The following is a 7917-nucleotide window of genomic DNA, read 5'->3' on the forward strand; positions in this document are numbered from 1 at the left end:
TATGCGTGTGGGTGGTGACCGGCCAGGAGACTTGTCCACTTTTCTTAATGGCCAGGAGTGCACCCAATTTTTTGGGATCCTGCGGGCTGTTCCAGGAGAACTGACAAGTATTCTGAGGTTTTCGTCTGTTTGTACTTTTTACTTAATTTTAGAAGCATATTCTGAGATACACTAGAAAATGAATTACATATTGCAAATTTTTTTCTTCTAACAAGGACAATGAACTAGAAACGATAATTGACTGTATTGCCAAAAGCAATTAACTCTTTATTAGGTACGAGACAGTAATTAATAATTAATAACTCAATGAATTCTGAATAATATATCAGTCTTGGGTTTCACACTTCCTGCTGTACGTATCTTACCTAGATTTCTACACTTGTTAATGGGGACTTTCACACAAATAAGATTCATATACAGAAAGTACAGTAGTTGTCCTGTCCAGTTTCTTTTTCAGATTTGGACTATAAAAAAGTACATTTCCAAGTATCCACAAATCATTAAACACCTTTTCTTATAGAATTACTACTGTAGGCACTGCTAAATTAATGCAGCTACTGAAGGTGTGAATTAAGCTAGGTACACACTATGCAATTTTCGGGCCGTCCTGACAGAAATTGGGTCGTTGGATCGATAATTGTGTAGTGTATACTCTGCACCGGGGATCGACAGTCGGTCCAAATCACATAGAATCAGCAACTGATTTTGCGTGTGCTGCACGTGTTATATTGTACACGTAGTTTTGGGATTGTTTAGAGAATGCAGTGTGTACGGACCACTGGGCCTAATTCAGATCCACTCGCGAGCGCTGAGCGCTCGCAAGCGGGTCGATGTTGCCCGAGTGAGCATGCGCACGACGGAGGCGGCTCCGTCGTGCGCATGCGCAAGACCCGAATAACGACGGCCAAGCCATCATTATGGGTCTGGCACCAAAGGAGGCGTGCTGTCGATGGTGATTGACAGCACGCCCTCTTTGGTGGGCGTGCCGGGGGCGTGGCTGCCCAGACGGAGGCGTTCCCATGGGAACGCCTCCGTCTGGGCAGCCACGGAGGCCCTGGGAAGCCAGGAGGCCGCTCCAAAAAGGAGCAGGGACGGCCCTGATTCAGAGCGAGCGCTCTGTCAGAGCGTCCGGCTCTGAATCAGGGTCTCTGTCCGATCTCTATTGTATAGTGTACTTAGAAACAATCGGCGAGACGATTTGGAATCGAAGGGATCATTTAGCTCTAAACGATTGTTGGGTAGTGTGTACACTGGTTTGTTTTGGTCAATCTAAATCACTCTGAAATGGTCTACGTTGGGCAAAATCCTATAGTGTGCTTTAGACTACTCTCTGATTGGATCAAACTGTCAACTAGTAAGATACATAGTAACCAGGTTCATAACTTCACACATTTTCCTAGGCATCTCAAAGGTGGAATGTAATTTACACAAGCATTCATGAGATTTTAAACCCCTTTACGAGCATTTTATAGTTTGGGGAAATAAGTTACTATAACTTTTACTAATTTAGTGTCAATGGATGCTTAATTTGAACATGTATGTTTATTTGGTCTAGAGATGTGCGCCAAAGCATTTCTGCTGGATTTGGTTTTGGTTCTAAATTCGTTGGCCGGTTTTGGTTTTGCCAAACCGCCGTGACTGGTTTTGGTTTTAGATTTGGGTTTAGCTTTTTTTCCAAAAAAGTATTATTAACCTCAATAACATTAATTTCCACTAATTTCCAGTAAATTTTGACCACCTCACAGCTCACAATATTGTTTTCAATATTACATTTTGTGCCTGGGTGAGAGCTGTCATACTTGCTTCCCTTGCAAAGGATAGTTTCACAGTTCTTTTTTTTTTTTAAATACTTGTCTTCTTGGTCCCCTTCTGGGATGAAGATCCATCCCCAGTAGTAGCAGCAGCAGGCCTAGCGCTAAAGGATTCTTCTGAGGAATCCTGGATCTGGAAGTAGTCACCTAGCTTTAACAAATTGGATGCAGGACTACCTCCAATCATCACTGTGGATATTGAGGATGAAGGTGTTGGCGGTAGAGATTGCAGGTGCTGGGATCTAGTTAAACGATATTAATAATAATCTAGTTGAACTTGACAGAAGGGAGCTAGCTGATGCTGGAATGCTTGCTGTTATTTTCTTAGCACCAGTTTCTGAAGTTGTTGACAACTTTTCATGAGTTTGTTGCAAATGATGTAACAGGGAGGTGGTTCCTAGATAGTTAACGTCCCTAACTCTACTTATCGTGGTTTTACAAATGCTTCAGATGGCTTGACAAGCGTCAGGATTTGAGTAAAAATGATTCCACCTATAAGAGGTTCATTTGTTGGTCCTATGCCAAGCATGACAATGGCCTTCCTCTTATCATGGCCAAGAGTTGCATCATAGGGGGGCGTGGCTGGGCACATTACCTGGCATTAGGGGTGGGGCGAGGGCGTGACCATGCAATCATGTCATCATGGCCCCGCCACCATTACACAATACAGTGCGAATCGCTTCATCGGGTGCAAGGGGTGGGCGGCCAGGCGGGAGACTTGCCTGCTTTTCTGAGTAGTAATGTACCCTGATTTTCGGAAGCCTCCTGGCTGTTCCGGGAGAGTAGGAAAGTATGGTATAAGAAACTATTTATCTATTCAAGGAAAACTTTCATTGAACCAAAAGTACTGAGAGCAGGGCCAGACTGCCCATCTGGCACTTCTGGCAAATGCCAGAAAGGCCGATGGCCAGATGGACCGGTCAGGCAGCAAACCTTGGCTGAGCAGCTCCACCTCCTGGTGCTCTGCTCGGCCTGGGATACTGAAAGAAAGGGGCGTGCTGCGAGGCCAGCCCCCAATGACTCTTGTCACGCCCCTTGAGGTGAGACCACGCCCTGTTGCAGTGAGACCACACCCCTTTTGCGGAGGCACAGGGGGACTGCCAGGGCTGCTCAGAAGCCCCAGACCGCCTCTGACTGAGAGTATATAAAATACATGTGCCTGTGTGCATGCTTAAGTAACAAAGTATTATTGTGAAGCATTAAGTAGGTATTATTGTGAGATTTATGTAGGACTGTAGAATTATTGGTACATAATATGCATCTGTGAAGGGCTGGTTACTTTCTATTTGCTATTTAGTCAGTGAGGGAATGTTTAGCGAAAGGCATCATCTAGGTGTATGTGATATAGCAATAATGAACCCTGTATTTAATGTGATGTAGGAAATGCTTGCCATCTGTTTCTCTAATTGAAGTGACCCAGTCTAGCCTTTATTTGTAGTCACTAGAAATACATTCAAAGTCCTTTTGCATAAATTCTGTCTATGTCTGGGAAGGGGTAAGTTATCTTTGCCTCTCTCTGCTGCTGTGTGAAGGAGGGAAGAAACCACAGTGTTGCTAAAGACAGAGGGCCTGATTCAAACCCGATCGCGAGCGCTGAGCGCTTGCAAGCGGGTCGATGGTGGCCCAGTGCGCATGCGTACGACGGAGCCGGCTCCGTCGTGCGCATGCACGAAACCCGGATAGCGACGGGCAAACTGTCGCTCCGGGTCTCATACCAAAGGGGGCGTGCTGTCGATGTTGAGTGATAGGACGCCCCCTTTGGTGGGCGTGCCAGGGCGTGGCTGTCCAGACGGAGGCGTTCCCATGGGAACGCCTACCGTCTGGGGCCGGCCCCACTGACATCACAAGTGATGTCAGTAAGAGTGCTTTCGGCTCTGTTTGAGCCGAAAGCACTCTAGGGCTTGCGGCAGTGAGACCCTACCACAAGGGTCTCGTCGCAAGCCCGTTGGTTGCGATAGTCTTGACCAACGTAACCATCTTCCTGGCCACTCGCTATAGCTGTGGGTGGTCACCCACAGCTATACGAGCGGCCAGGAGGCCCCTCTAAAAATCAAGAAGGACGGCCCTGATTCAGAGCGAGCGCTCTGTCAGAGCGTCCGGCTCTGAATCAGGGCCAGAGTGCTAGAGCAAGAGCAGATTCCTGCCAGCACACCACATCCTGGTAACATTGGGCCTCAAATAATCCCATAATTTAACATCGGCTATAAATTTATTTGGGGTACCACACAGGAAGCAGTCGGGAACCCGATGGACGGAATCCTAACCGCCGGCTTCCCAACTGCTTAATCCCGGCAAGGTACAAGTGGCAGGCGTTGAGATCTCGACGCCTGTCATTTTACCTACGCCGGGAGCCCGATACCCGGCTTACCGATCGAAGGTAAGCCAGGCACCGGGCGCGGACAGCCATGGGGAAGGGGGGGTTAGGTTTAGGCACTTAGAGGGGGGATTAGGGTTAGGCACCCCTAAGGGAGGGTTAGGGTTAGGAGGTAGAATTAGGTTAGTAAATACTTATCTTTCACGATCGGGATTTCCTCCTCTGCCAGGATGCCACTGTCAGGATTAGCGGCGGTAAATCGTATGTATTCCTACCACACCTAGGGCCTGATTCAGAGCTGGACAGTATTGCACAGCCGCAAGGTAGCTGCTGTCTAATTAAATGCAAATGCAGCAGGAGGTGTCTGTATGAAATAGACGTCTCCTGTATGCATCAGCGATCTGAGTGCAGCATCCGTAAATGCTGCCTCGTATCACCATCACAACCATTGCGATGGTGACGGAACTGGACATGCAAGACCAGGAAGTCTCCATTCTATGACGCAGACCCAGGGCTCGGCACGCCTTCAAAACGGGAATGACATGTGCCCTGCTTGAAGAACAGTTCCAGTTGGGGTCCCTGCTCCACCCCCCTAAAGCTGCAGCATATCAATCATGCTGCGGCTAAGGGGGGTCTGCCAGTGGGCATGCAGGACCTGTTCTGCACATGAGCAGAATGGGTCCTGCGCAGACCCAGAACTATCCAAGATGTACGTCGGGTTTGTGTACATCTCTGAATCAGGCCACTAGTGTTAAAAGCTTTAAATGTCACCACAAAATTGAGAAATAATCTAGCCTGCAAATCAATTGAAAAACATTCTTATTAATTCCAGTAGACCCACCATACCGGCCACTCCAAAATGATCTAGCACACATATCAAGTGTTGACATTTTTAAATATTTTAATGCTTAGTGCTTAGAGATGCGATTGGGAGATGTATCAAACCATCATGAGAGGTAAAGTGGAGAAATTGTCCATAGCAACCAATCAGCGTCTCGATATCAACTATTTAGCACAGTCTATAAAATTACAGAAGCTGATTTAATGCTATTGTCAACTTCATCTCCCTCATGAATGTTTGATACATCTACACATAAGTATTTTACTCATAGCTGGATTATAACTATGGGTTATGGATTGCTCACACCAAGTCAAGTTTAAGCATGGGAAGTTTCTACTGACAAATTGACAATTGATTGAAGTAGTATGAAGGGGGTTGGAAAGATATGCCAAACCTTATAAAAAGTTGAGAAGTGGACAAGTGGAGATATTGCCATAGCAACCAGTCAGCTTCTACCTATAATGTTATAGAATGTACTTTCAAAATGCTTGCTAGAAACTATGGGCAACTTCTCCACTCTTTAGAATGTTTGATATATTTCTCCATTAGTCTATTAAGGGGTCTATTTACGAAGCCTTGAATGGATATAAAGTACCAGCCAATCAGCTCTGTCACAGGCTGTTTGAAAAATGAGAGGAACTGGTTGGCTGGTACTTTATCTCCGTAAACTTTATCTCCATCCAAGGCTTAGTAAATAATAGACCTCTATATTGGTATTAATGCAAGCATTGTTATTCATTCTGCTTAAATTACCTGTCTGATTTCTGCTTAAACACTTTATCAAATATCCATAATAATTAATCTTTTGTTTGAAAATATAAGCAAACTAGAAATAATTTGAATATCCTTAAAAGACAGAAGAGCAAAGGGAGACTCATGGTCCCAAACCTATATTTCTATTTTCTGCTTGCTTCATGCTACATTTGACCTAGTTATTGTACTACACTTTCTGGCCTGGTAGTTTGAGGTAAGGGGAGGTTTTTAGAAGAATCTGTCTACACTAGGCATAGTGAGACAAGTGTGGGAGAAATCAAACATACTGTATATATAACCAGTGGCGGATTCAAGGGGGGGGGCACCCAGGCACGTGCCCCCCCTGTCGTTTAGGTTTTTTTTTTTACTGTAGTTGTTGCACTGGCCCAGCCGCCATCAGGTTGAGGCGGCTGCTGCTGTCAGCCCTCCCCGGCCCCCCGGGCCGTGCAGCTACAGTCTGCCAGCGCTGCAGCCAATAAAGGGTTTTTTTTGTCAAAGACCCGGCGCGCGTGACGTCATGACGTCTTGCGCACCGCTGAAGAAGAGGAGCGCTGGAGCCGTTGAAGAAGAGGAGCGCTGGAGCCGCTGAAGAAGAGGAGCGCTGGAGCCGCTTCCTGGGAGCCCGGAACAGCAGTTGGGGCTGCCAAAGGTAACCGGAAGGTCTGCGCTGTGAGGGGGGAATGTGTAAGCTGTGAGGGGGGGGAGGTCTATTTTGTGAGGGGGGAAGGCCTACGCTGTGAGGGGGGAAAGGTCTGCACTGTGAGGGGGGAAGGTCTGTGATGTGAGGGGCCCCGTCCCCAGCTGTCCCTGTCCCCCTCAGAAGGGGGGAAGGTCTATGCTGTGAGGGGGGGAAGGTCTGCACTGTGAGGGGAGGGGGGAAGGTCTATTTTGTGAGGGGGAAGGTCTATGCTGTGAGGGGGGAAAGGTCTACACTGTGAAGGGGGGAAGGTCTGCGCTGTGAGGGGAGGGAGGGAAGGTCTGCGCTGTGAGGGGAGGGGAGGAAGGTCTGCGCTGTGAGGAGGGGAAGGTCTGCGCTGTGAGGGGGGGAAGGTCTGCGCTGTGAGAGGAGGGGGGAAGGTCTGCGCTGTGAGGGGGGAAGAGCTACGCTGTGAGGGGGGAAAGGTCTGCACTGTGAGGGGGGGAAGGTCTGCGATGTGAGGGGCCCCCTGTCCCCAGTTGTCCCTGTCCACCTTAGAGGGGTGTAAGGTCTATGCTGTGAGGGGGGGAAGGTCTATTTTGTGAGGGGGGAAGGTCTACGCTGTGAGGGGGGAAAAGTCTGCGCTGTGAGGGGAGGGGGGGGAAGGTGTGCGCTGTGAGGGGAGGGGGGGAAGGTTTGCACTGTGAGGGGAGGGGAGGAAGGTCTGCGCTGTGAGGAAGGGAAGGTCTGCGCTGTGAGGGGAGGGGGGGAAGGTCTGCGCTGTGAGGGGAGGGGGGAAGGTCTGTGCTGTGAGGAGGGGAAGGTCTGCGCTGTGAGGGGAGGGGGGAAGATCTGTGCTGTGAGGAGGGAAGGTCTGTGCTGTGGGGGGAAGGTCTGCGCTGTGAGGGGGGAGGTCTGCGCTGTGAGGGGGGGAAGGTCTGCGCTGTGAGGGGGGAAGGTCTGCACTGTGAGGGGGGGAAGGTGTGCGCTGTGAGGCGAGGTCTGTGATGTGAGGGGGGGTCAGTGATGTGAGAAAGAGGGGGTCTGTGCCGAGAGGTGAGAGGGGTCAGTAATGTGAGAAAGAGGGGGGTCTGTGCTGTGAGGGGTCAGTGATGTGAGAAAGAGGGGGTCTGTGATGTGAGGGGGGGTCTGTGATGTGAGAAAGAGGGGGTCTGTTTAGAGGTGAGAGGGGTCTGTGGTGAGAGGGGTCAGTGCTGTGAGGGGTCAGTGATGTGAGGGATCAATGATGTGAGAAAGAGGGTGTCTGTGATGTGAGGGGGGGTCTGTGATGTGAGAAAGAGGGGGTCTGTGGTGAGAGAAAAAGGGGGTCTGGTGGTGTTGGAGCTGACTGCACAGGGGGCTGGGGGGGAGGTTGGAGCTGACTGCACAGGGCTGGGGTGACATGGGCTAGGGAATGACGCTGATGCACACTGGGGCTCAGGGAATGGGGCTGAGAGACGCACACTGGGGCTGGGGAAATGGGGCCGAAAGATAGACTGGGGCAGAGAGACGCACACTGGGGCTGGGGAAATGGGGTCGAAAGATACACTGGGGCAGAGAG

Source organism: Taudactylus pleione, unplaced genomic scaffold (genome assembly GCF_031769625.1).
Source record: "Taudactylus pleione unplaced genomic scaffold, aTauple2 ptg000039l, whole genome shotgun sequence".
Taxonomy (NCBI): domain Eukaryota; kingdom Metazoa; phylum Chordata; class Amphibia; order Anura; family Myobatrachidae; genus Taudactylus; species Taudactylus pleione.